This window comes from Simochromis diagramma, unplaced genomic scaffold (genome assembly GCF_900408965.1).
Source record: "Simochromis diagramma unplaced genomic scaffold, fSimDia1.1 OVJJ01000466.1, whole genome shotgun sequence".
In the NCBI taxonomy this organism is placed as follows: domain Eukaryota; kingdom Metazoa; phylum Chordata; class Actinopteri; order Cichliformes; family Cichlidae; genus Simochromis; species Simochromis diagramma.
The window spans coordinates 916,394-933,763 of NW_024387287.1; positions in this window are offsets into that span (position 1 = coordinate 916,394).

Here is a 17,370-nt window from a genome sequence, read left to right on the forward strand (position 1 = left end):
ATTGAATTGAATTAAAAGAGGAAGTATGACACAGAGACACGAACTTGGCACAGTGGAGACAGCAACTAAGAAACGCAGAGACATAAACCATAAGGCAGAGGTCTAAGAACCAAAATACACAGAGGGAAATACTAAGCTTGGAACACAAGAAACTAGACTCGAGGGAGTAACAAAAGACCAACCACGAGAACATAATGCACAATACAGAGTGACAGAAAACAAGAAACTCAAACATGCTAAGACACAGACTTACACAGAGAAACATGAAGGGCAAGGGATCAAAACTAGAAACCATAGAATAACTCACAAGTACAATAATACAAAAACCACGAAGAACTAAACATGCTGGGTCAGGAGACCCAGGACCCTGACACGGTTGGCTTGTTGCTAATTTTCTGCAGTCTTCTTTAGCACAGACTGGGTTGCCTTCCAGAGGAAAATTGGAGACTGGTACCCCCGGCTGAGCTAGAAAGTTAACCAGGAAGAATTTGTGGCAATTTTAACATTTCATAGGTTTTGTGTTGAAATACAGCCGTTAACTAAAACACCACTTTAATCTTGCATTGCATTGTAGGTAACAAAAGACGCTAGCTATTTTAAATTATACATGATGTTCTTGTGCCTTGATTTGGCAAGCAAATAGCAAGTAAAGCTGAAAATTGTAAAAAAATAAAAATAAACTGTGGCTATTCAATTTAATTTGTTCAAAATTAAAAACCAATTCTAAGTTGCAAAACAACAACAAACAACCAAAGCAAGACATTAAAGACAATCAAAAAGGTTGTTTGGTTATTAAATACTGGCTTAGCTAAACCAAATGACACACATGGGGGAAACAAAATGGCTGCCACATAACCAACTAATACAAAACAATTAAACAACTTGAAACACCCCCAAGGCAATGAAGCATGTGGTTTCATCCAATTAGTCGGTGGTACTTCAGCTCTCCCAGCCTTTGCCAGACAGGAAGGAGAAGCCAAACCCCAGGAAACTCAAACAAAGATGTAGTAATACAACATAAAACAGAACTTGCAGTGTTAATATGTGTGCACACCATATAAACATTGGAAGGTGTGATGGAAAAATAAATGTAATAAAGAAACGATATTGAACAATAAGTAGAATATATTTAAAGTAGTGACTGCAAAGTAAACTAAAATGAATTAACTGGTGGTGAGGTGTGGAGCTTACCATCACACAGACCAAGAGAAATTACAAACATAATTAAGATAAGATGGGGTCTGATTATTCAAAACCTTGTATGTGATGAGATGGATTTTAAATTTGGTTCAGGATCTAACAGGGAGCCAATGAAGTGAAGCCAATAAGGGAGAAATCTGCTCTCTCTTTGTAGTCCCTGTCAGTACTGTTGCTGCTGCATGTCATCCACAGTAAGCATCTAGTTACACCTTATTTCTAAGATTATTAGAGCTGAGTACAATAACGTCAGTTTTACCTGCAAAGCACGTAAAACTAAAACAGAAAATTAGAGTCCATCCAGATCTTTATATCCTAAATCATTCCTGTAATTTCAATATTTGGTGTATGTTATCTGGCTGAATGGGTCAATAAATTGTGTGTCATCTGCATAGCAGTGAAAACGTATGCTCTGCATGTATAATGTAAACAAATCATTCCTAGCACCCTGTGGAACTCCATAATTAACCTCAGTGTGTGAAGAGGACTCTCCATTTACATGAACAAACTGGAATCTATTACATAGATATGATTGAAAAACCACTGGCATAAACTGTCTATGCAGTTGTTTAGAGCTACAATCATTCGGGAGGTGCACACACTGTTGTAGTACTTTTAACTCCTGGCATTCTGCTGACTTTGCAGTACTTCTCCGTCCAGTTAGCCTCAGCAGCTACATAGTTACTGAACAACTTATTTAACAGTAAATAGCCACAGTTAATTTGAACCTGACCACTTGACTAGACATAACAGACTAGATACTGACTCATCTGAAGCATGTTTTGTTTTTTATCAGTTTGTTAATCAGACTGTCAGGGACCAAGCAGTAAGGCATAAAGGACACAGGTGTTTAAAAAAGGGGTTTAATTGACCCCAAAATATGAGAAGATATTTAACAAAGCCAAAAAACTTAGTAAAGAGAAGGCAAAGCAGATGGAGCAAACAGAAAGCTGCATGCAACGTTGTGGGGAGCGGCTGAGATTGTCCAAAACAAAGTTGAAGCATTCTGCTGAGCCTCTTACCTTTGGAAGGAGAGCGTACTGATTTGTGGCAAGGCCACTAAGCACTGACTCGTGCTTTTCAACCTGTTCTTTCAATGGGGAGATGGGGTCAGAACAGTAGCTGGTGTCAGCAGGTCTATTCTGACATAAATGGAGAGAAAGTTTATTTACAAGTTGGTGAATGAGAATGAATGAGAAACAGGATAGCACAGTCAATTATATTTCCAGTATGGTATTGCAGACACTCCGTGGACAGAAACGCATGTGCTGTCACTTTTTGGGTCTCTGGGTTTGCAAAGACGTCTGCATAGAAAGAGGGATTAATCCAGGGCAAGATGAACAGATGGAGTTCTAGAGTTTTATTAATTATAACTGAAGCAAGTACTGAAATCAGGTCATGTAGTTAAAGTTAGATCCATAACTTTTTGGAACTTTGCTTCTGTATGCCACCACAGCAAATTTTAAGTCACATTTTTTAACTTTAATTCAAGAGACTTAACAAAAGTACTCTATTACTATTTAAAAATTATAACCATTTTTATACCTTCCATCCATCCATCCATCCATCGTCTTCTGCTTATTTGAGGGGGTAGCAGCCTAAATAAGGATGCCCAGTCCTCCCTCTTTCCAGCCACCTCCTGCAGCTGGTCAGCCTGTCTGTCGGTCTGTCCCGGGAGCCTCCTCCCAGTTGGATATGCCCAAAACACCTCACCCAGGAGGCATCCTTGTGAGTTTCCCGAGCAACTTCAACAGGCTACTTTCCGCTTGAGCATGTCGTCACTGATCTAGAGTGGGCACTCCACCTTTTTATGGCTGAGGACCATGGCCTCATACTCGAGGTGTTAATTCTTATTTCTGTTGCTTCACACTTGGCTGTGAAAAGCGCAGACTGATGGCCACCACCTAATGAACCCAGCAGAACCACAACATCTGCAAAAAGCAGAGATGAGATTCTGCGGCCACCAAAAAACACCTGGCTACACACAGGAATTTTATCCATACAAACTATGAACACAAAGGGCAGCCCTGGCAGAGTCCAACACACACTGGGAATGAGTCCAGCTTATTGCAGTGCAGACCTCCTGCAATGGTTATACAGGGATTGAATAGATCTTAGCAATAGACAGCCCATACTCCCAAAGCACCCACAGTATTTTCTTGGGAACATGGTTGTCTTCTCCAAGTCCACAAAACACATGTAGGGGCAAACTCCCATGTACCCTCAAACCCTGCAACCAGGATGAAAAGTGCATGCCTCCTCCTGTGTCCAAGGTTCAATTAATGGACTAACTCTCCTCTCCAGTACCCTGGCATAGACCTTCCCAAGGAGGCTGAGGAGTGTGATCCCCCTGTAGTTGGGGCGCACCCTTTGGTCCCCCTTCTTAAAGATGGAGACCACAATCCCAGTCTCCCAGTCCAGAGACACCACCAAGATCTCCAGACAATATTGTAGCAATATATTAACCAGGAGAGCCCTACAGCATCCAGAGCCTTTAGGAACTCAGGGTGAACTTCATCTACCCCAGTGCCCTGGGCACCAAGGAGTTATTTAACTGCCTCAGTGACCTCGCTCCTAGTGATGGGAGAGTCGTCCCCCTCGTCCCCAGGCTCTGATTCATTTACAGAAGACGTCAGTGGGATTGAGGAGGTCCTTGGATGATTCCTTCCACACGATTATGACCACTTTTAATTCAATTCAAGCCAAGTCAATTCAATTTTATTCACATAGCTCCAAATAAAACAGCATTTCCCTCAGGGTACTTTATATTATAAGGTAAAGACCATACAGTAATACAGAGAAAACAAAGAAAACTCCAACAGTCAGATGACCCCCTGTGATGAGGTCTTTAGGATAAGATGGGGCCTGATTATTCAAAACCTTGTATGTGATGAGAAGCATTTTAAATACATCTTGTTTTGCCATGTTGTTTGGCTGGCTGTTGGTATAAAACTAGGTTGAATTGATGATCTCTAAAGGAAGCAGCTGAAAGAAAAAAAACAGAAAATATGTGACGATGCATGTGCCACGTTATTGAAAAAGTAAGGTAAAAAAAATGTATAATATAATCCATTACTTTTTTAAAAATTAACAATTAACATGTAATACAAAGATGATTTTTGTGAGTATCGCAACACTTCATACGTACCCCAGAGCTGTGCGTTGTATGAGGTTTGTGGTGATGCTGCAGTGATAATTTTGTGTTTGATACTGGTGAGCTCCTCAGCACTGGAGAGAAAATGCAGTTTCTTTCCAGAATTTCCCAGGTTAGATCGAATGTGTCAAAGCGATACAGCTAAACCTTGACATGATATTATGCCATGAGGAAAATTAAGAAAGGCCACAGCTATTTCTATTCATGAGATTATCTTTAACAGTGGCAACACAAAGAGATGATTATATTTCTCACCAGAAACTGAAAATCAACATTTACAAAAGATTTTATGTTATGTTAAGTAATTGAAAATAACAGAATAACATCCTCTAATACACTGACATCTAACATCCTTCCATCCCCTTGGGTTGAGGATAAAGTAATACCATCTGTGGGAGCTGTTGGAGCCCTGCAGAAGATTAGCCACATCCTAAATCAAAAAGGCTTATAGTCTCTCCAGATGAATGTAAAGCATCATTTTTATGTGTTCTGGACATAAAGGCCAACACATGAAGGATTAGAGCAGGAAAATACAGCTCTGTTTATTTTATACAGGCCTAAAAAATATTCTTTCCTATTAAACTTTCTGATCTGAACTTGATAAATAATGTCCAATAAGATCTATTTACACTAACTGCTCTGACACAAAGGTTTCATCAGTACTGTTGCTGCAACATTGTGGATCACCTGAAGGCATTTTAGGGAGTTTTTCAAGGCACCCAGATAATACCAATAACAGTAGTCCAACCTAGAAGTAATAAATGCATGCCCAGGATGAAGTAGGTTCGATGGTTGTTCTGGCAATCTGTCGTGAAACGAACTTGTGTTGCAGTTTTGATTGTTAGAATCAATGGGGTTACCTTTCCTGTGGCTGTGTCTTGTCTCACCTGAGCTCTGGTCAGTGAGAAATACGCCTGCACTTGTGTGGAGGAGCTACCCACTCTGGGAATTGCTGTCCAACCACTGGGCTCCAAAGGAGTGAGTGTGGTGAGTGTGGAGTTGGGCCCGTTGTTGTCTGGTGTTGTGGGCAGCTTGGGATCTACCACATTCATCCACCAGAGGGCTGCTCCCAGCAGTATCAGCAGGGTCGCGCCTCGCCTTCCAGTGTTTCAGCCTGAAGTCCTTCACCAGAACCCAGTCGCCTGGTTTAAACGGGTGTAGAGGTCCTTCTTCTGGTCTGGACAGGGCTGCTTTCACTGTTACGCCATTGGGTGGACATGCCTGTCCATTGTGGGGGTTCTGCCCTCATTGTGGCAGGACGTCCATACAACACCCCGTAGGGGCTAAGGTGTGCTGGAGGTCTGGTTCACATGCACATGTGCATTAGGGCTGCCACGATTAGTCGACTAGTCACGATTACCTCGACTATCAAAATCATCGACGACTGATTTAATAGTCGACGCGTCGTTTGAAGCTTTGTAAGATCCCAAAAGATGCCGGTAGTAGGATTTAAGAGTGTAATAACGGACTGAAACAGAAGATGGCAGCACTGCATGTACAAGGATGCCAGCTGCCGTTAAACCCCAAAGAAGTAGAAGTAGCTCTGTCCCAGAATTTATAGCGCGGCCCAGCTCAGTTTCCAACAATGGCGGCAGCTAGTTAGTTTTAATATTACTCTTATTATACTTTCTGGGTCACAAAATAAACGTTTAACATATTTTCAGGCGAGAATGTAGCTGTGTAAACCTCAAATATCTGCTCAGTTTATCAAGACCACATATTTTCAAAAGCGCTCTGACGTTTTCGGAGACGTCTGTTACCCACTAGCTCGATAGCTAGCTGGGGGCAAGGCTCACTAGAGCCGGTGAGAACACCGGACTCCCGGCAAATCGTTTTCAAACCCACCGCCATCTTTCGCTACTCAGGTTAAACATACATAAGTCACTTAGATAACTTAAAAATGTTATTTGGCTTTTTTTTTTTTAGTATTTTATTTGTTCCTGAGTAAATCGGTTTGGCTGAGATTAAAGTTATAGTTTTTACACAGCTGAATAAACGTCAAGCAGACAGCTGATTATCAGAAGTGTGAGATGCTCGAGAATATACTCCGGTGTCCTGTTATATTTTAGATAGCAAGGAGTTTATTAAACTTCACCGAAACAATCTGAAAATTTCATTAAAATTTAATAAACTATCATCTTGTCATTATTTTTAGTTAGTACATACCTTAAACACTTAAAGCTGTAAGCTAATGACAGTTATATAAGAGCAGATGCTGCTGGTGCAATAAGCTGTATGCTGTACGTCCAATGGATGCATGATCTGATTAGTCGACTAATCGCAAAAATAATCGGTAACTAGTCGACTATCAAAATAATCGTTTGTGGCAGCCCTAATGCGCATTAGCACAAGGGGAAGTGCATTTGGCCACGTGAGGCTAGTTTCTATCAAACCCGATTCTTTGATCCCCATGATAGAACAGAGAAAACCCGACTCAGGAGTGATCAAAACATTTATAATTCTTTATTCAATCATCTTCCAGAAGAACTAATTTTATTAGTTAACCTAATTAACTGACTCCCTCAATAACTACTGTTAACTAAAAACCGATATAATTAGTTTTCCTGGCAACAGGTCCTACATTACTTTTGTCATTCTTTGGAAACATCCTCTATAGAGTTAAACTTAGTCCTGGTTTCTTCGCCCCCTTTAACGGGTAGCGCATATCCGGCCTGAACACTGTGTTTGGGCAATTTACATAACATAGAAATCCTACAAACTATTACTAAAGTCCCTCTCATTACTCTTCATTACTTTTATGCTCCCGTTATAACCTGTGTCTAACGAGCTTTTGATCTTCTTTGCAATGTAAACAACTACTCTTCAGATAGGTGTCTTTGTGCTCTGTTCTTCTTTTGGATCACATCCGTGTCCCTCTCTCTTGGCCCGATCCGTTCGACCTGATCCTTCCTGGATTCTCGCTAGCCCCTTTGTAGTTTTGCTCTGGTTCTGAATCTTCTCCTGTAAAGGATAGAAAACAAAACGCCTCTCTCTGCTACACCTCAATAATCTACTGTGTTCATCAATTGTTCGTTCAGGTATTCAAAGTTAGTTCAGACTATCACGTTCGGGACTCTCTAATCAACAGGATTAGCCTAATTATTATTTATGTGTGTGTAAGCGTGTTTGCATTTACCCCTCCGTACTCTAAGCCATTCCTACAATATATCAGTTCAGACAATCACACTGAACGAAGCTTTTGACCTCCACATGACTGAGTAGCAACTCCTATGAGCACGATTGCAATGTGTGTATGAAAATGGTTATAAACGTTTATTCTACTCAAAGCGATCAAAGGGAAGTCAGACATTTTCAATCAATTAAGCTTAAGCATATAAGCAATTACTTATGCGTGAGTTTTACCATACCCAAATTATCAAACACCTAAAAAGTCATAAAATGGTCATATAACCCCTTATTTCAAATTAAACCTGAAATTCCCCCTTTTGACACCTTGTTTCACCACCTCTTAGGAAATTAAAAGAAAAAGGTTAGTCAAATTATTTCTCAAAACACCTCAGCGATCCTCCTCTCGGGTATATTTGCTCCGGGCCTGCAAACCTGTGTTTAAGGAATAAAATCAATTTAATCTTTTGCAGCTCTGGCTCCATCCAGAGCCTGCATCCTTGGAACTTCCTAAAAACAAAACCTGTGTGTTAACCTGAACTTCACATTTCATACTCAGTTTTCCCCGCTGTCCTTCTTTCACTGTGATCCAATCTGTGCTATAAGAAACAAAACTTAAAACAGAACAGTTATCAGTCATGTGCTTCATGCAAAATTTCCCATATTTTAATTTCACATTGATCCTCTGAGTGTCATGGTAATCAGGAGCTTACCAAAATGAATTTGCTTTCCTTACTTTGCTCCTGTTTTCCTCCAGTGCCAGCTAGTATCACATACCCTTCCCAATTGTACTCTTTTCAATAATTTACTTTTTTAAAGTGAATAAACCTTGGTCCCTTGGACCAGTGTTTGTTATCCTCTAACTGTATTTTCAGTGTAAGAACTCTACCAATCCCCTATATAATTCCTAAATTTTGCTTTGGTTCTAACTGTTTTCCTCTATAAAATTTAATTGACTTCTACAGTGGCCTGCTTTGGTTAATGGTAACATGAGTTATATCAAAAATTTTCTCCCCTTTAGCATTTGGCATTTCCCCAACAATATAATGTAATACCATAATATAAACCCAGTCAATAAAACAGAATTTTCTTAAAGCAAACATCAGCAACCCATAATTAGCAGCCAAAATATTAAGTCTGCAGCTCCACACTCATGTGAAACTACACTCTTCCCCTCTGGTCTCTCTTCTCATCCTGCTCCTGCCAAAAGCAAAACAAAGCAAAGCAAAGCATTCACCCTTCTCTTCCCGACTTGGTTAATTGTTTATCAACATTTACTAATCCTAAACTTGGTCCAGTCTTTGTCTCAGTGTCAAGTCAGTCAAACCTTTAGTCCACATCATCAGTCCAGTCACACACATTCACTCACACGCATTCACTCAAATGAAGCGCCTTGAGGCGACTTTTGTTGTGATTTGGCGCTATATAAATAAAACTGAATTGAATTGAATTGAAAAGAAAAAACAATTGTTTATCATTTTTGGTCTGGATTGACACGCGGCAATCCTTTTAGACAGGAACTCCCAGGTTCCCACAGATGGCTTTTCCTCAGCCCATTGTAATCTTAATCAATCCTATATCATACTTTAACGAGGCCCAGTCCATCTGGGACCTCTACCAGCAGTGGGTGAGACTGCATAAAGTCTGGAGGGTGTGTTGTTTGGACCAAACATTGTGAAGCAGTTGTGTCCACCAGTTCGACTGAGCAAACACAATGAAATGTGCACAACATAAATTTCTTGTAAGTATTTAGTCTAGGGAGAACAACACTGTGGGGTCCTCTGTAGCCTGTCAGTCGCAGGTTCTGTTGCACCATACTACCTCAAATCTGTCATCAGGGCCTTGTGGGGAGTAATGCAACATACAGTGGAGGTCTCCAACAGCCATGAAGCAGTGATCTGGAGACATACAATGGTTCACCGCCTGCACAAAGTGCTCTGCCACAGACCCGTCTCCGAGCTTCCACTCATAAGCAAAAGCTGGGATGGCAGGGCTGTATTTCACCATTGTATAGTCCAAATCTGTTTACAGCTTGGTGATGCCATTATGACAGGAGATCAAATTTATGTTTGATTTGCACATGAGATCCCTGGACAGTAGCTGGACACAGGTCAGACCACAAAAATCCATGCTTAAATTTTGATCCTTTGTCGTCTATGCAAGTCACGGGTGTGGTGAAATTCTCACGGTTGTTGATGCAGATTTGGAGTGAGGGATTCTGCCCCCCAGCACGGGCTGGGGTGTGAGAGAGCCTGACCTTAAAGTGGCTCCTGAACTTTACAGCATCACATTAAATCAGACTGATGGTGCACGAGCGCAGAGGCTTCAGAACTTAGAATCCTCCAGTTTCTAAGATTTCTTCAACTATAAAATAATCCAGTGACAACTGTCAGAATTTCCACAGCTACACAGCAAAAAGTAACCAGTAGTTAATTCATCAAACTTCATTTTCCAAAATGAAATCATACAGTCTTAAACAGCACTTCAGTGGCTGCCACAGTGTAACTCAGTATAACGCAGTAACCTGAATCCTTCCATCAGAGGATATGGCATCACCACTCCTCTTTCAAACCATCTGTCCAAAATGTGAACACTGGTGTCCTCGAAGGAGTGACCTTTGACCTTTAGATGTAGATGGATTGCTGAGTCTTGTCCCATGGAGGTGGCTCTCCTAGGCAAGAAACGTGTAACACAAGGAGACACAGAGACAAAACCAAAGAATGAGAAATCACCAAAAATATAACCAGAAACTAACTGAATCAAAGAATATTACTAACCAAAAACATAAACACGGGGTCCCCAGACTCAGGACCATGACAGGCACTGTGACATCTGTAGCACCACCAGCTAAACCCTCTGTGTGTGATACTATTATGCAGAGCGGTATGTTGTTATTTTAATGTTGAAAGACACACAAATTGTAATGCCTTACAAATGGACTGATTCTTTTAGAGCGCTTTTCTACTTTATACATCTTGCTTCATTCTCATTCACACACATTCACAGTGTCTAGCCCGAGGATTTTTGGCATGCAGACTGGAGGAATCGAACCACCAACCTCCCAATTATGACCTGGTCTACCTCCTGAGCTACAGCCACATATACATCAATCTTTTACATTAAGATATAACTGAGAAGTAATATTGCCGATATTACAAGACCTAGTGTAAAAAGAAACAACAAAAAAGAAAACAGGGTGTGGTTGGTGGCTCGGCTGCAGGGGAGGCATGGAGCAGCGGGTTCAGGGTGTGGTGTCAGGGAAGCTGGTGTCTCACAGCCGGTGAGCATTTTCTTTTTTTTTGCCTGGCCCATTTGGTTCTTTAGCCATCAGAATTGTTGTCTGAAGACCAACAAGGATACCCAATGGATTTACTTTGCCAAAAGGATCATCACGGCCTTGCCGTATTGGTCCATTTGATCGACCTTTGTTGTTATTATTTATTTTATTTTCAGTTGTTACAGACGGGACAGGGGTGAGCATTTTCTAATCATGCCTTCCCTATTTCAGTAGCAGCCGGGCCGGGGAGAAGGAGGCTGCTGCTGCAGGAGAGCATCGGAGCCAGGGCAGCATAACCTGCAAAGTGCCAGAGTGACAAAGGAGATTGTGTGCAGATAACGATAAAAACCACAAAACATAACAGCAGTCGTGTCGCGTCCTTTTGGGATTACACAGGGTTTATAGTTTATTTTGCAATATTTTTAGCCCTTAGTCTAAAACACACTGTGAACATATCTTTCTGTTTTATCAAACAGGCAACTATATAAACAGTAGCTGCAGAAATATGGTACAGTTGTTCAAACATAAACATCAATAAAAAAATGTTCATGCATGTTGTCTCTCACTCTTTCCTTTTATTTGCTTAGCTCGTTTTTTCTAGTTTGTCTATGATTTGGTTGAACCTGACAACACTGAGGATTTCCAAACAGTCCAGAATGAATTTGTAGTAATAGCAAAACTCATGCTTTGTCAAGATAAGAGACACGTGTAATTGCTCTTAGGGAGCCTAAATATGTCAAAAGATTCCCTCCAAGCCACCAAGTTACAGGAAGGCAGACTGCAGGCTAAAAAACAACTGTGGAGAGTACAAAGAAGTATGTATGTTTTATGAAGCATAAGCTATTTTATCTCATTACACTGCTGCCTTTCAGTAATAGTAACATTAAAACCATAAAGTTCAATTCTTAAAACTGACATTGACCAGAAGATACCGTCACATCCAGGACCTCATTTTAAACAAATCATGTAGAAGACCATTATCGAGTGGTGAATAGTGCAATCCTCACTAGCTGGTGAGTTAATAACTAACTGAGTACCTATTGTAGTATTTTCTGAGCTGAGTGGGCTGGTTCTTATATAGCACTTTCCTACTCTGAGCACTCAAAGCGCTTTACACTACTTGGCTCATTCACCCATTCACACAAGCACTTTTTTCTTTGTAAGTGCTTTCTATCTAACATTTACACTCGTTCATACTTTGCTGAATGCACCGGAGAGCCACTCCAAAGACACTATTGTATGGAAAAAAAATACTATTTAGAATACTTTTGGATACTGCAAACATGAACAAGTAGCATGACAAGAGCATGCTGGAGCAATGCTCCATCTTGAGCCCAGCGAGCCTACTTCCAGCTGAGCTCTCCCTGAGTCTTTCTTCTACCCCTCTAACACGGATGGCCCATCTAAGACAGATCTCTCCAGTGGCTTCATCTTGTCGACTTCACCTTTATTTGAAGCTTTAAAGGCATCCTACCCAGATCTCCAACCTCTCCTGCCTGTTCCCAGACGGATCCTGCCAGTGCCACAACCCATCCAAGCTTCCTGTCATTCTATTGTGTAGTTTCTATTCAACCTTCAGGAGCTTCACTGGCTGGTGTCCTTGACATTACCCAGTTGTAACACAAGAGGAAAACACAAAAGAAGCACAATTGAAAAATGCAGAGGAGGTGCATAAAGAAGATTGATACCATCACCTGTAAACAGTAAATTAGGGACCCAAATCAGCTGTAGCTGGTGCTGCCAGGACACAGTCACATGACTCCGGCTCTTGATGGCTGAGGCTATGGAGAGAAGAAATATGATTGTACAGTCGTCGGGCTATAAGAACTGAAGTCACTGACAACTTATGAATATATTTATTTTACTAAAATAATATATTGATAACACCAAAAAGCTGTTCTGTTTGATTATAATAATTTTATTGATTATATTGTAACATATAATACAAGCTATTGTTTTTATAACATTTTATTCCTGCTAGTTTATTGTTGACATAATTATTTCAGGTTATAAGGGCTGAGCTGAGACTATACAAATATTAATATCTATTGTTGATGTGTGTGTATTTCATTCTTATTGTTTTTTAAAAATGATTTATGTTCCGTCTGTATTATTTTGTATTCAGTATAATATCGTCTCTTTGTGCTTCTGAGTTTTTCTTTACTTCTAGTTCTTGGTTGCTCATGATGATGGGGCCTTCCTATGTCCAGTCTCTCTTTGTTTGTCCCCTGTCTGTTATGTCTCCATGCCTGTTCATCCCCAGCCCCAGTGTTCACGTCGTAGTCCTGGTCTCTGTGTTTGTTACTTCCTGTTTTACTTTGATCTCTCATCCCGTGGGCATTGTGTTCAGTTTGCTTCCTCTGTTTCTTTGGTCTGTAATTAGCCCTAGCTGTGGTCCCAGCTGTTGTCCATCCTCTTGTTAGCCTGTCTATGTATTTAAGTCCCCAGCTTCCCTCTGTTCCTTATCATGTTGTCCTCTCAAATGTAGTCCATCAGTCCCATCAATCAATCAATCAATCAATCAATCAATCAATCAATCAATCAATCAATCAATCTTTATTTATAAAGCACTTTTCATACAAAAAAAAATGTAGCACAAAGTGCTTTACATGGTTAAAAGAAGCCCACCCCACCCCACCCTCCAACTCACTCCCTACACTCTCATTAACATAAACAATGTGAATACACACATATCCCCCCCCCCACACACACACACACACATGCACACTTAAAGAGTAAAAATTGGGCTGGGTACGCATGTGCCAAGTGAGGAAACACTATGACAGGGAGCCGTCTGCACCGGGAGCCGGTCACAGACCGCAGCCTCCGGGCTGGGCACACAGCAGGAGGGAGGCAAAGAAGCCCCCCAACCAGGCTGAGAGGACCCCCAGAGCCCCAGCAGCCACGGTCGATCACAGCCCCGGTGCAGAGAGCGCCCTCCAAGGAAACACTGGAGATATGCCACAATAGGATATGTACAGGGTAAAATGATAAAATAAATAAGAACGGGATACAATATAAATATAAATATAAATAGAGTAAGAAGATTAAAAAATTAATAAGAATAAAATCAATAAATATTAGGTAAAGCCTAAATTAATAATAGAATAACCGGATAGAATAAATAAGCATAAAATAAATAAACGTTAAGTAAAAGCTAAATTAAAAAGGTGGGTCTTGAGCCTGTTCTTAATAACATGTACGTTCTCTGCGGCCCTGAGCTCCTCCGGCAGGCTGTTCCACAGACGAGGACCATACCACTGAAAAGCTGCCTCTCCGTGAGTATGTGTCCTGACTTTAGGGACAATCAAAAGGCCAGTACCAGAGGACCATGTTTCCCCTTGTAGTTTCCTAGTTCCTAGTTTCCTCCTGCCCTGCCCTTGGTATTTTTATATTTCTTTTTGAGTTTCTAAGTAACAGAATTAAATCTGCCTCCTTTAGTTTATCTTTTGTTTCTGAGTCCTGCATTTGGATCCTGGGATATATGATATATGTGATATATGTTTGTTTCAGTCTAATGTACATCATACCACTGGCACATGTTGGCTGTCACTGTTATTCTGCACTTACTAAACATTTATCATTTATTTATGATCCGACAGTGATAACTATCCAAAATTAGTTACGATTCCTTCCAAATGAAAAAATGCAGCTCATTTCCATTTTATAGACAGAACAAAATTACATGAGAGAAAAGATAAACAACAAGTAAATCTATTAATAACACGTTTCTTTGTTTGTCTTTAGCTTTGTTTAGTCTTGTTTTGTCTGTATTACAGAAACATTTTTACAGGTATATTTAAAAAAAAAAATTCTTTAGTCAAACTACATTCTTATGTAGTTTTAACTGAAAACACTTTGGTGACAAAGGATTGGATTCATTGTTTCAAACTCGTTTTTGTGGAGTGGATTTAGACAAACATTGGTACAACAACCATGTTATTATGCAACAGGCTGATGGGTTTAAATCCATCGGTTCACTAGTACTTTTCTTTGTATGGCCTTTCTGGCAACTCCATCTGGTACAATATCTGTACCATAAAACATGAAGGTTTATATGCACCAAACAGGGAACATTAAACACTCAGCCACCAGGGGGTACTTTATGACAAAGAGTTATCAGTACGGAAACATTCCGCATGGAGGCCACCAGGTCAGTCAGAAGACTTTAATTCACTGTGACATTAAAGTCATCTGGCTGCCAAATACATTTATAACCACTTAGAGCCCGTTTAGATTTCACAATAAACTCTGTGAGCCTCTGTGATTATTTAACACTAATTTATATTTTTCACAGTCCAAGTAGCAGCTGACATAAATGTGACAACATATGAAGAAATAAAGTGTGTTTGTGTATATATATATATATATATATATATATATATATATATATATATATATATATATATATATATATATGAACAACATCGGAGATCTCTGTCCAGAATAGCGCAGTCCTAGGAACAGCTAAGATACTGCACAGGACTCAAGCTCTCAGGCCTCTGGTAGAGGACCCGGGCTTGAAGGATAGACTGCCCACAGGGCCGAGAGGGGAAGAAAAGTATACACACACACACACACACACACACACACACACACACACACATATATATATATATATATATATATATAGAGAGAGAGAGAGAGAGAGATAGTTCTTCCCATATATTTATATATCATAGCCAACAGGCAGGAATTCATAGTTTGTCTTAATGTTAAAACTAACTTAGTCCCACATTTACTCCTGGTTCTTAACCAGGTGTAAAAGCGCCCTGAGGCAGCTGTTGTTGTGATTTGGTGCTATATAAATAAAGCTGAAGGGAATTGAACTGAATTGACTGTCAGCAGCAGGACTACTGAACTCAGACAGAGGGCGCCACTGCTCTCTGCTGCTCCACCTCATAAGCTTTCCTATAGCTCTTAGACGTCAGTTCCCAGGCCGTGTGCACATGGCTCTAAATGTGCCAGAACATTGTGTACTGAACGTTGTGTGCTGTACTACAAAGTGAAACCCTCTGATCAGTAATCACATCTTTACTGTCATCAATATACACACAGCTGGACATTGTTTGCAATTTAATTTCCTTCATATTTTCCTTGAAATTAGGTCCTTATTTTGTTGTTGATTTGTGTTGCCTGTTGTGTTTGTTTTTTTATTCTCATTTTGAGTTTAAAACCCACGTATCTGTGAGATGTAAATTGGTCGGTGTTCATCTATTATGCACATATTACAGTAGTTCAATGTGCATTCTGCACCACATGCCTGATAATCCTTGTGCTGACAGGATTTGGTTTTGGCATGAGAAATCGAATAAGAGTAAATCATTCCATTAATTAAATAATACTAATATTCTACACACAGAGAGAAGGACTGGACTGAGCACCCTGCAGCGGGCCGGCCTGGATCATGCTTCGGCATCTTGCACCCTCAGCTTATTCTCACAGGAGATTAAGACCCTATAGATTAGGATCAGTCAGATCTATGTACACCTGTGCACACTTGCAGTCTAAGTGCTGGTGGGAAGAAGAGAGGGCAGGAAGTGTTTCAAATAAAGCAGTGACCTGGGTCAGAGGAGAAGCAGGCCACATGCTGTAGCAGTGGCTCCAAGTGGGAAATGTAATTGGATTTGCAGTCAATCATTAAAGCAGGAACTGCAGACAGCAATGACACAGTAGAAGTCCAAGGTAGAGGTCATATGTCCGGTGTTTATCTCTTTACATTGAAAATACAACTTGCTGTATTAATATCAATATTAAATATTTCAACAACCAACAATAAAACTATTCTTCAAACTTGGATTTGTTTGTTTCAGTTTATGTGTAAAGTCTGACACAAGCCTGGATTTTTAAGACCGAAGATCCTCTCTTTAATATCGACATGGTCTGCAGTGGGACAGTTTACTCCTTTTACATCAGACAGTTTCAAAAAATAAAGAGTGACGGTGAAGCCACATTTGCACAGTTTCCAACACATGACTTAAGTTTCCTGTTCTTTATTTTCTTTGTTCTATAGCACTGAAATACTGAATCATTCCCTCATTAACTGTCACTAAGTGTTACTGAAGCATCTGAGGGAGAACATTCAGTACAAACAACCAGTTTTAAACCCAAACTCAGTCCCTGTCGCGATCCTTCAGCAACACCAGAGCTGGAATTTTGAGGCTGTGCCAAAAATAAAGAATAAAAAATGTCTGTAATTTCTAAAAAGTTAATATAATTATCTTCTTAAACCCCTGAATTGAATCTAGAAGTCTGCACTTCAATCACATGGAAATAACTGGCGTTATTGTTTTTATGAGTTTAAAACTGTATATTTGATTTCCACTTTCCAGTCAGACAGAGGAGTGACTCAGACAGATTTGGATAGAGCAGATTAGGATGAACAGAAGGCACATCTCAGCTTTGATGCAAGTTAATGTGTGTGTGTGTTGCCTGTCAGTGCCACGTGCCGCCCTAGAACAAGACAGCGACACATAAGAAGTGGGTCAGTCCAGTATGAAAGAGGCAGAAACAGCAGCCAACTGCAGACTGCCCCCTCACTCTGCAACTCAAACTATAAAGCAGGTTAATTTCATTTTATTCAAGTTTAAATGAAAGAGTCACAGCTTTATTAACG